Source organism: Drosophila tropicalis, unplaced genomic scaffold, assembly GCF_018151085.1.
Source record: "Drosophila tropicalis isolate 14030-0801.00 unplaced genomic scaffold, ASM1815108v1 contig_573, whole genome shotgun sequence".
In the NCBI taxonomy this organism is placed as follows: domain Eukaryota; kingdom Metazoa; phylum Arthropoda; class Insecta; order Diptera; family Drosophilidae; genus Drosophila; species Drosophila tropicalis.
In genome coordinates, this window is record NW_027173049.1 from 5,767,600 (window position 1) to 5,777,668 (window position 10,069).

Consider the following 10,069-nt stretch of genomic DNA (forward strand, 5'->3'; position numbering starts at 1 on the left):
CTAACCCTAAATCCAGAAAATCCAGCAGAATTTACAACCTGGTTCTCTTTAGCTTCGCGAGTATTGAAGGTGTTTGCTCCCTAACAGGGAACACCTAAATATTTTGCGATCCTATTCCCCATTCGAGATAAAATTACAGGACATGCAAACTCAGTACTGAAAGTAAGCCATACCGCTCTACACTGGGAGGCAATTTCGCAATGGATTATTCTGAAAGGCGTGATCTGGGTACACTAGAATACCAGTTATTTTCTATGAGTTAGAAAAATAGTACGATCCATGAATTATATTTAACGGTTCACCAACAATTTTTGACTAGATGGATAATATTGGGCATAGTCCCGAAATTGAGATGGTCATGACAAAACAAATAAAATATAGAGCCTTAGGCACCCTCATTACGGATCTGAATGGTGATCTGTCAGATAGACAAAGCTTGGCGCAACCTCTTAATTTAAAACATGCATTGCAATTGATTGACTCCGTGGATAATATAAATGTTAAAAACTCTATTGGCCTCGGTCATCAGCACCCTCCTCCTACCATAGCGAATACACCAGTGCACATTCTGCAGAATAACACCTTTTAAAACAATAACCCAGCCTTCTTTAATGCCCCACCAAGACCTTTTGCACAAAAACCCCAACCAAAACCTACACCAATGGAAGTAGACAGCTCTATCATGACCAAGAAAGTAAACAACATGAATAGAGAGAATAACCACCCTCAACAACCATTTCTTTTAAAACGAGTAAATCAGTCCACTGCAAATTTCCCAAACAAGATTCAAGGACGGTTCCACATTGAAGCTGTTATGCAAAACGAACCATATGTCGGTACTCCTATTCAGACGGTTCCCCATTAAAGCTGTTATGCAAAACGAACCATATGTCGGTACTCCAATTCAGAAGGAGCGTCAAATAAATATGTCTGAACGTCAGTGCGAATATCAGGGCCAAAAGGATTACTCAATACTCGCAATTTTAGGAGTATCAACAACAACAACAAGTATACTTCACCTCACAAAACAAAGAGGAAACAAAACCGTAGCTCAAGATCCTTACCCACAACTCGACGATACTGTGTACTTTGTAGTCCGTGACAAAGACGGAACAATATACAATTTGTTAATAGATAACGGTTCAAATAAAAATTACATCTATCATCAGTTCTATGCGAAAACTGTAGGTGGTCGCATTCTAATTACCAAACATGTCCACTTGAGTCTTTTCAACGAACCCAATAAACCAATAACATTCTTTTTATTAACCAAATAGATGTGGGAAACTATTTATTATATGTCAATAACTCTGTTGTTTTGTTAAAAGTGAAGTACTACAACGTTTGGTTGCTAAGATGAGAGTGAGCTCAATTTATTATCCCAAAAGCTTAACTAGGGTTGCCACATGTACAGATATGGCACAGAATTGCCATATCAACACTTCCCCCTCAATTAAGGCTTCTACTAGTTATTCAGTCCAAGCACCGCCTTACATTTTAAATGATTAACTAAACTTTTTACGTCCAAGCTTCTAAATGGTGAAAAAGAACGAACCCAATAAACCTATAACTTTCCTTTTTTTGCCCAAACTGAAATCATTTAATGGAACCCTAGGCAACGACATATTAAAAGAACTCAATGCCATTATAGATGTGGGAAAAGAAGATGGGTCTGCAATAAGGGCCGGGAAAAACTGCTGTTCTAGATGCCCCCCGTTTTATACACACTGTTCACAGGCGACTTCCATGCATGGACCAAACCACATTTGCCCAGAAGATTAATCTGCCCTGCACTAACACTCAACAAAAAAACAATTACGTTTGCCAGCAGTGCCACATAATTGGGTGATAGACAGAAGATTTAATTGAAAAAAACGTTAAAAAAAACAAAAGGCAAATGTACCAGAAATATCAAAATGCTGGACTGGATGCAAAGGGTCCAGCACGTTGTCCCTCGCAAATAAAGTAAAAATGTACACGGCGATAGTGGTACCAACATTCACATATGCCCCTATTTGGGTCTCTGCAGCCACATCTACTCTAAAAAAGCTCCAAACCATGCAGAACAAAGCGCTTCGTCGCATAACGGGAGCAGAATGGTACGTGTTTTTCACCAGGACCTGGGCCTACCCACGATAGCTGAACTAAAAGGTCGACACATCACGCGCTGAATAGACCGCCTAGAAGCTCATCCGAATCCCCTAGCCAATGATTTGGCCGTCAACACCTCCAGGTGTAGGCTAAGGCGTCTGCATCCTTTGGACAGACAACCGACACCGATTGCTCGATAACATTGACTCAATTTATAAAGCTCAAATTCCTTGTGAAAGCTGTCTGAAGATGAGACAACACAAATAAAATATTAACATAAAAAAAAAAATGTATATATATTTGTACATACATATGGAAAAAAAAAAAAAAAATGGAATAGTTACCCGGAAGAGTATAACTATGAGTTAAAACTAAAAACGGGGTGGCTCAAATGTGGTAGCAGACGCACATGTCAGAAACCCTACCAGCATCAATGGTAGCAGCACGTCAGCCACAGTGCATAGTGACAATAGCTCAGGTCACGAGCTCATACCAACAATGGAAATTCCCAAGAATGTCTTTCAAAACCAACTGTTTATCCTCACTGGTGATAACGAAACCACCACGTTCGAAATACCGTTCCCCAGTTATCATAGGCATACAGTATTATAGGAATTTATTTCATTTAATATATTTGTAATATTATACTTTATTGTAAAACTATTTATTTAAATATTTTAATTAAGTTTAGTTAGAAATAAGTTGTCTTCTCTGCTTTTCATCGTTTCGCCTTTTATGCAACCTCACTCTCTCGTCTCTTTGGTTCGACAGCCTCGTCTTTCGCTCAATAAGCCCCAGAGGTGCCTGACCCAATCCCACAACTCGGCTATCCTAAAACGCATTCGCCTCGAATGCGTCCTGGTCGTCTATGTCACAGGGAAACCACGGCTTCATATAGGCAGCGCAAGTCGTAGTTCCCTAGAAAGAATTTCATTATCTAAAACAGAGGAGTTAAGCCAAGTTTCAGAGAAAGCTAATATGTCAGCCGAAAAGGTTTGGCTATCACAGAAAAGGTTCGACAGCTTGGTAAGAAGTCCTCTTACATTTTGATAAAGAATGCAAAGACTAGACGTTATTAGTTTTTTGAAGCAGAGGATAAAGTAGGAAGGTGGACAGGCAACGGACGAGAGCGCTTATTGGGCGCAAACTCGTGTACAACTAGGCCCTCTGGCCAAAAATTAGGGTCAACCATAGCTGAGAAGTACTCATTTGGTACTGTAATTTTAAAAGAGGAGATTTCACGAGGCCTAGAAAACTTAAACTTTTGAATTAAAACCTTAGCAGGGCAAATATTACCAATGTAAGCTGCCACAGACGACTCAGAAGTATCTGGAGCAAGCCTAGAAATAAATAATTGTTTGCGATGAGGCACTACAGTTAGTGGAGGCGGAGGAGCATTGGGATCCGCAAGTGATTGAGAGCCGGCATGATCCTGTGATTGATCAGAGTTCCCGTGAGGGATAGATTGAGGTACACCAGGGCTTGTAATGGGTACTTCAATCTGAAAAGAAGAGCATAAAGAGGGACAAGAAGATGGTGTAGGCGAAAGTAAAATCGGAGAGGAAGTAATAGAGAGAGCTGGCGACTGCTTACGAGGCAACTCAAGGGTACATTTCTTGTGCAATTTCTCAGAAGGTGGAACAAATTTGAATTGCGACAATAATTGAACGCTAGAGTCACACTCGTTTGACAGCTGTTTGGCCAGTTTGTTTAAAGAGAGAAACCTTAAACGAAGATCCCTATACATACGGCTAAAATCAAGCTGCTGGCTGGCACAAGATGGGCAAGTCCAGCGCATTAAGCCAAGCTCAGGCTTAGACACAGACAAACCAGAAAATTTGTCGTAGTCGCGGCCATTGAAGCCAGCACATTTTAAGTGAATAAGATTATCGCAGAGCCAACAAGATATTGCTCTATACTGATCATCAAAACGATCAGAATGTTTGCAATTAGGTAGACAACAAGCCATTGAAAAGCCGAAAGAAAGGCAAAAAAAATTATATATATATAAGAATATATAGAAAAATTAAATTCACAGCACAAAGATAATTATTGATGAATAATCAATAATTACAAATAAAACAAAGAGACAGCTAGAGTGCACAGCACAACAGAGAGTGCAAGAACAGTTATAAGCCGAGCTTTGAGAGGCGGCCTTACAAGTGATTACGCGGGAGAGAAGCTAAGCACAAGCACAAAGCAGAGAGAACAACAAAGCCACTAGCACTGATGGTATGATGGGGACGATGAGGGGAGCAGAAGCAATGACGAAAAAAAAAAAAAAAAAAAAATGTAAATGCACCAAACACTAATCACGAAAAAGAAAAAACTGTTTTAACTGATTAATTTGGCGAATTATGGAAATAAAACACAAGGGAGCGAACAACACCAGCGGAAGTGTAAACAAACTAAGCACAATTAAAAATTGAGAAAAAACAATAAATATTAATAAAAACTCAGGAGCTATGCAAAAACACGACCGTCACGTCAGAGAGCAGAAAGCTTATTTTACCATGGTAATGCGGTACGGACCAAAGTATTTGCACTTCAGCTTCAAACCTCCCGCTACCAGATCACTAACATTATATATAGAAGCAGGTCTGCGACGTAAGTTCTAGGTCTTCTTATTTTCTTCTTGCATACGAAGGATCTGCTGCTTCGCTGAACTGTGTAGCTCATCTCTGTTATCGCTAAAAATCTGAATCATCTTATCGTGAATTATTTCTTTCAGCTTCAGGTCGTCTTTTGTGTGCATCTTTATACCAATCAGTAGTTCGAACGGCGTTGAATGTGTGCTTATGCTGTACGTTAAGTTAATCGTTTGTCGCACTTTGCCGACAAACTTATCACATTTGCTGGGGTCTTCTATTGAAATCTTACACAACAAAAAAAAAAACAGCGACATTCGATTTGTCCGTTGGCTTGTGGAAGACTAGTCGTGACTGCGTGAAGTTCGATATTTTCTGCCTTGCAATACTCCTTAAACTCGTCAGAAGTAATCGCAGTACCTCTGTCAGAAAAAATTTGAATTGGATTACCAAAAATTAAACTTTGTTGTTGTAGTCTTGTGATTACTTCCTTCGTAGATGTCGTTGTCGGGTACAACCAGCAAAATTTTGTAAAGCCATCGATAACTGCAAGAATGTACTTATACTGCTTGTGCGTTGACGCTCATTCTCATTCTTTTTTACCAAGCTTTCGATTAAGTGTTAGAAATAATTTACTTCGTCTTTTTCACAGAAAAGTGACCTTTTTCTCCTGCTCATGCATGTTTAATAATTTTCCGTTGCAGATACAATTAGTTCTTCATCATTGACCAAATTATAGAGTATGCCAGCTTTCATAAAATAGTTCTTGTGAGAAGTTTTCTGAGCAATGATATCGACTATGACCTTCAATCGGTCGCCTTGTACTTGGACACTCTTGAATTTACTGTGTATGTAATCATAACGGGGTAGCGACTAACCGCATCTGCATGATGTATAAGATTTCGTGCAGGGTGCTCAACATCAAAATCAAATTTTTGGATTTAAAGAATCCATCAAGCGACTCTAGAGCACACATATTTTTTTTAACCATCGTCTTTGCAAATACATTACAATCGCTTGTGACTTTTAAATGCGTACCTAGAAGGTAAACTTGGAACTTACGGAAGGCTTCAACTAACGCCAAAATCTCTAATTCGTATCCAGTAAATTTTCTTTCCGCTTCAGTCGTTTGTTTGCTCATGTAGTATACAGGGTGCAGTTCTTTATTATCAGGTAACTTTTGTAATAAAATTGCTCCGAAGCCATCAATCGATGCGTCTGATTGTAATTCTGTTTCAAACTTGTGTTTAAATATTTTGCAAAACAGGTTTCTGCGTTCTTAATCCTTTTAGGAAATTAAAAGATTTTATAAGACTATCGTCTTCTAATACAATACGCATTTCAACATTTGTCGATTTTAACTTTTCCGGTTTATAGTTTTTAATAAGTTCGCTCACTTCACACTTTGTAGTTTTCGACCTTTATTCTCATTACCGAACTTAATTCTGTTTTATCATTATATAATTAAATATCAGGTTTTCCCAAAGAGGAAAAAAAGAGATATTGTGAGTTAAAAGCAACGTACTTTATTATTTGAATGAAAACTTAAAACTGAGTTACAAAAATGTCTTATGGTTATATTTATAGGCTAAATTTGGGAGCCCTTTAGTGGCGTGATTGGTATTGTTTAATTGTTTATGTTAATTATGAGTTAGCGTTCACACGCTTTGATTTCGAGAGGGACAATTGTTATTGCAAGTGTCCAATTGTTTATAAAAACGGATGTTTACTTTAACGTTATGAATTTTAGGGGGGAAAAAATTTTTATGTTATTGGGTATTGGAGTTGGATATAAGATTCCCCCATCCTAAAGAAAACAGCCTCTCCTAAGGCGGATACATTGGGATATAGCGAGGCTTTTTCTCAGCTGTATAGATTGGAGTATCAATTTTGTGTATAATTTGGGACTCAATTTTTTCAATAATTGGGGTTTCAATTTTTCATGTGCGGGCTCGCTTGTCATTTGATCGAAAATGCTTAATTATTAATTTTTGTGGCATTGTCTTAAACTTATAGATTAAGTATGTAATCAAACTTATTATAGTAAGTACAAAGTGGTTAATGTAATAGTTTGAAATACAGTATAATTTTTGGTGTGTTCGTTAATTATCTCTTTTGTGTGGATAAAGGAAATAGGTTCTAGCCTGGTTATATTGTTTGTTACATATTTATGTATTTGGTTTGGCTATAGTCAAGCAATGAATTTATTATTGATATTTTGTTTAATTGTAAGGCACAATCGTAAATTTTTATTATGTTATTGCCTTCTATTATTAAGTCGTTTTTTACGCAATTTTGATTAAGTTTAGTTTTTGGTAAGTTAGATGTTATAATTATGTTTGGTTCAATGCAATTAGTTTGAAAATTCTTATATGTTTTAGTATATTTGCAAGTGGTTCGGATTTGATTTAATACATTCCTATTATGCCTATTATACATTCATTAGTTTCCATTTGTTTTGTATTTTTATTAAACAAATTGTTGTTGTCAAAATAATATTTTTCGTATGAGTTCTCTGTTAAAATATTTTTATTTTCATCTGGATAAGAAAGTATCTCAAAGATAGCGGTTTTTATTATTTCTTGAGGAATGTTTGAAATGATAAATATCTCGTTCAAATTTGGTTAAAGCCAGGTGGAAGTTTTTATATTCAATAGTTTTTCCGAATTAACATGACTTATGTTTTAAAAGTTTTGGGTTGAAAATTCCTAGTCTAGTGCATGCCCATTTCTATGTCTTCAATGTATTCTGTGAAATGTTCAAAATTAAAGATTAGAACTTCTAGAATTAGAAATTTAGAAATTTACTGATTTTTCTTTTTCTTCCCTGAGGTTGTTTATTACTTCTAAACCTTTATTAACAGTGTCTATTACGTAATTTAGTTCGTTTGCTAGTACGCTATTGCTTTCGAGATTATTTATATTTCCTTCTAATTCATCTTTATCGTCCTGATCAAGAGTACCAAAAAGATATTTGTATATTGAACCAATTCCGTTAATTAGTCCTCGTTTATTACGTTTTACAATGTGTATTCCATTAATTTCCCTACTTAGTTTTTCTGTTAAGTATTGAATATGGATTATATGTAAAAATTCCTGTGCTTGTTGCATTAAATTAAATTGTTATATATAATGTCTATTAGAGTTAAATTCACTTTTAAATAATGATATTCAAAGTTTGTCGGTAGATCCATGGTTCCTGTTTTAAATATTAAGTAACCGTTTGGTGCTTTTACTGGGTTTATGTCAATGGATTGGCTGCATGTTGTTTTTAATGTTAAAAGTAGCATAATGCACAAAAAAGTCATTTTGAGTTGTTGACCTGTAATTAAGTAATTGTCGTATTTGCTTTTATTAACTTTTTTTCTTTTTGACTTTTTTTTTGTAGTGTGTGACTTTTTGTCCTCTATTTCTTTCTTCAAAATGTTTCTCATCTAACTGATTTATTTCTCCTGTCTTTTTGAATAAATTGGTCGTTTTTGACTTTACTAATGGTGCTTGTTTAAATCTAGTGTCGATTTCGAAGTCGTGTCTATCTTTATTTAAATTGTTTATTCGGTGTATTTTATTCGTTTGGGTATTATAGTCTGGTCAGATAAAAATGTCCGCTGGTGTTCGGTTAGTTGTCTTATGTCTCGTCTTATGGTTGTATAAGTAGAGAATTTTTTCAAATTTGATTAATTTATCTTCAATGTCATTTTCACTATTTATAATTCTGAGTTTTTCATTTACTGTTTTATGGAATCTTTCTACGTCTGAAATGCCGTTTTTACTTGATGTGATTTCTAACTTTACATTTTCTTCTTGTAGCCAATTTTTTAGTGCTATACACAGAAATGCTGAATCTTTATCTGATTTTATTTCTATTGGTTTGCCCATTACAGTGAATACTTTCATAATTGCTCTCTTGGCCTCTAACCAATCTCTAGACTTTACTTCTAAAAGTGTTGCAAATTTGGAGTAAATGTCAATGCATGAAAGGAGTTGTAAATTGTCGATCATGTAAAAGTCCATGACGTATTTTTCTCTGATATTAAAAGTTTCTGGTGTCATTTCAAAAGTTAGTTTTGTATTTCTATTTTCTGTCTTTGCGATATTGCATACTGAGCATTCATTAATAATGTTTTGAATTAGGTTTTGAAAATCGGGAAAATAATATTTTTCTTTAAACAAATTAATCGTTTTTTCGATTCCTGGATGTAATAATTCTTTATGTTGTTTTAGGATTATTTCTTTAAATTGTGCAAACGTTTGAAGGTTCTCTAACTTAATGATAGATTTCGAGGTTTTTGTATTTGCATTCGATTGTATTATTTCAATAAAAGCTTGTTGGAATAAGGGAAAATCTTGTTCATTATGAAAATAAGCAAATGACAGTAATCAAGTCATCCAGATAAACAAGGCAATCCTTAAAAAAGGTCTTCCAAAAGATTATTCATGCATTTTTGAAATGTTGCCGGGGCATTTTTAAGACCAAATGGCATACGTGTGTATTCGTAATGGCCATGTTTAGTTGAGAAAGCTGTTTTTGCAATAGATTCAGGATCCATTTGAATTTGATGAAATCCCTTGGCTAAGTCAATGGTGGTGAAGTATTGGCATTTTCCCAGTTTGTCGAGAATTTCGTCTATGACTGGAGTTGGGAATTTGTCATCTATGGTGACTTCATTTAGATTTTGATAGTCAATGACTAATCTGAATTTTTGTTTGTTGGAAGCATTCCTTTTTTTTTGGAACGATCCAAATGGGTGAACAGTATTGGGAGTTCGACTGTCGAATGATACTCTGTTCAATCAATTCATTTATTTGTTTGTTGATTTCTATATCAAATGTTTGGGGATATTTGTAAGGACGTTTATAAATTGGGTCCTCATGTTTTGTATGAATAGAGTGCTTTATTGTACTCGTGAAAGTCAAATTTTCACCTTCGCGGTACTAAATGTCTCTGAATTCGACTTTTTTAAGTTTTTGAGTTTCTTCGTTATTTTAGTGGTCGAGTCTATGCTCATTGCTTTTTATTATTTCATTTTCAATCGCGAAATTTGTTTCTGGGTCCCTCTCTGTGGATGGGTCCAAACATTCTATGTTATGTTATTCCTTTATTTCTTCAACATCTCTAAAATAAAATGTATAGTTTCCTAGTTTTGCGTATTCTTCGTCATAATTTATTTGAGCTTTGCAGGCTTTTAGGAAAGTTCTGCCTATCAACATGTAGTATTTATTTGAAAATTTATGGATATAAAATTTTTGTTATGTTGGACAAAGTTTGCTCGGCGCAAGAAAAATTATTTCTTTTAATTCTACTGCTCCTTCAATCATGTGAATTTCGGAATCTCCTAAATAGGTTTTGAAATTCAAAAAGTTTTCGGACATTATATTAATTGAAGAGCC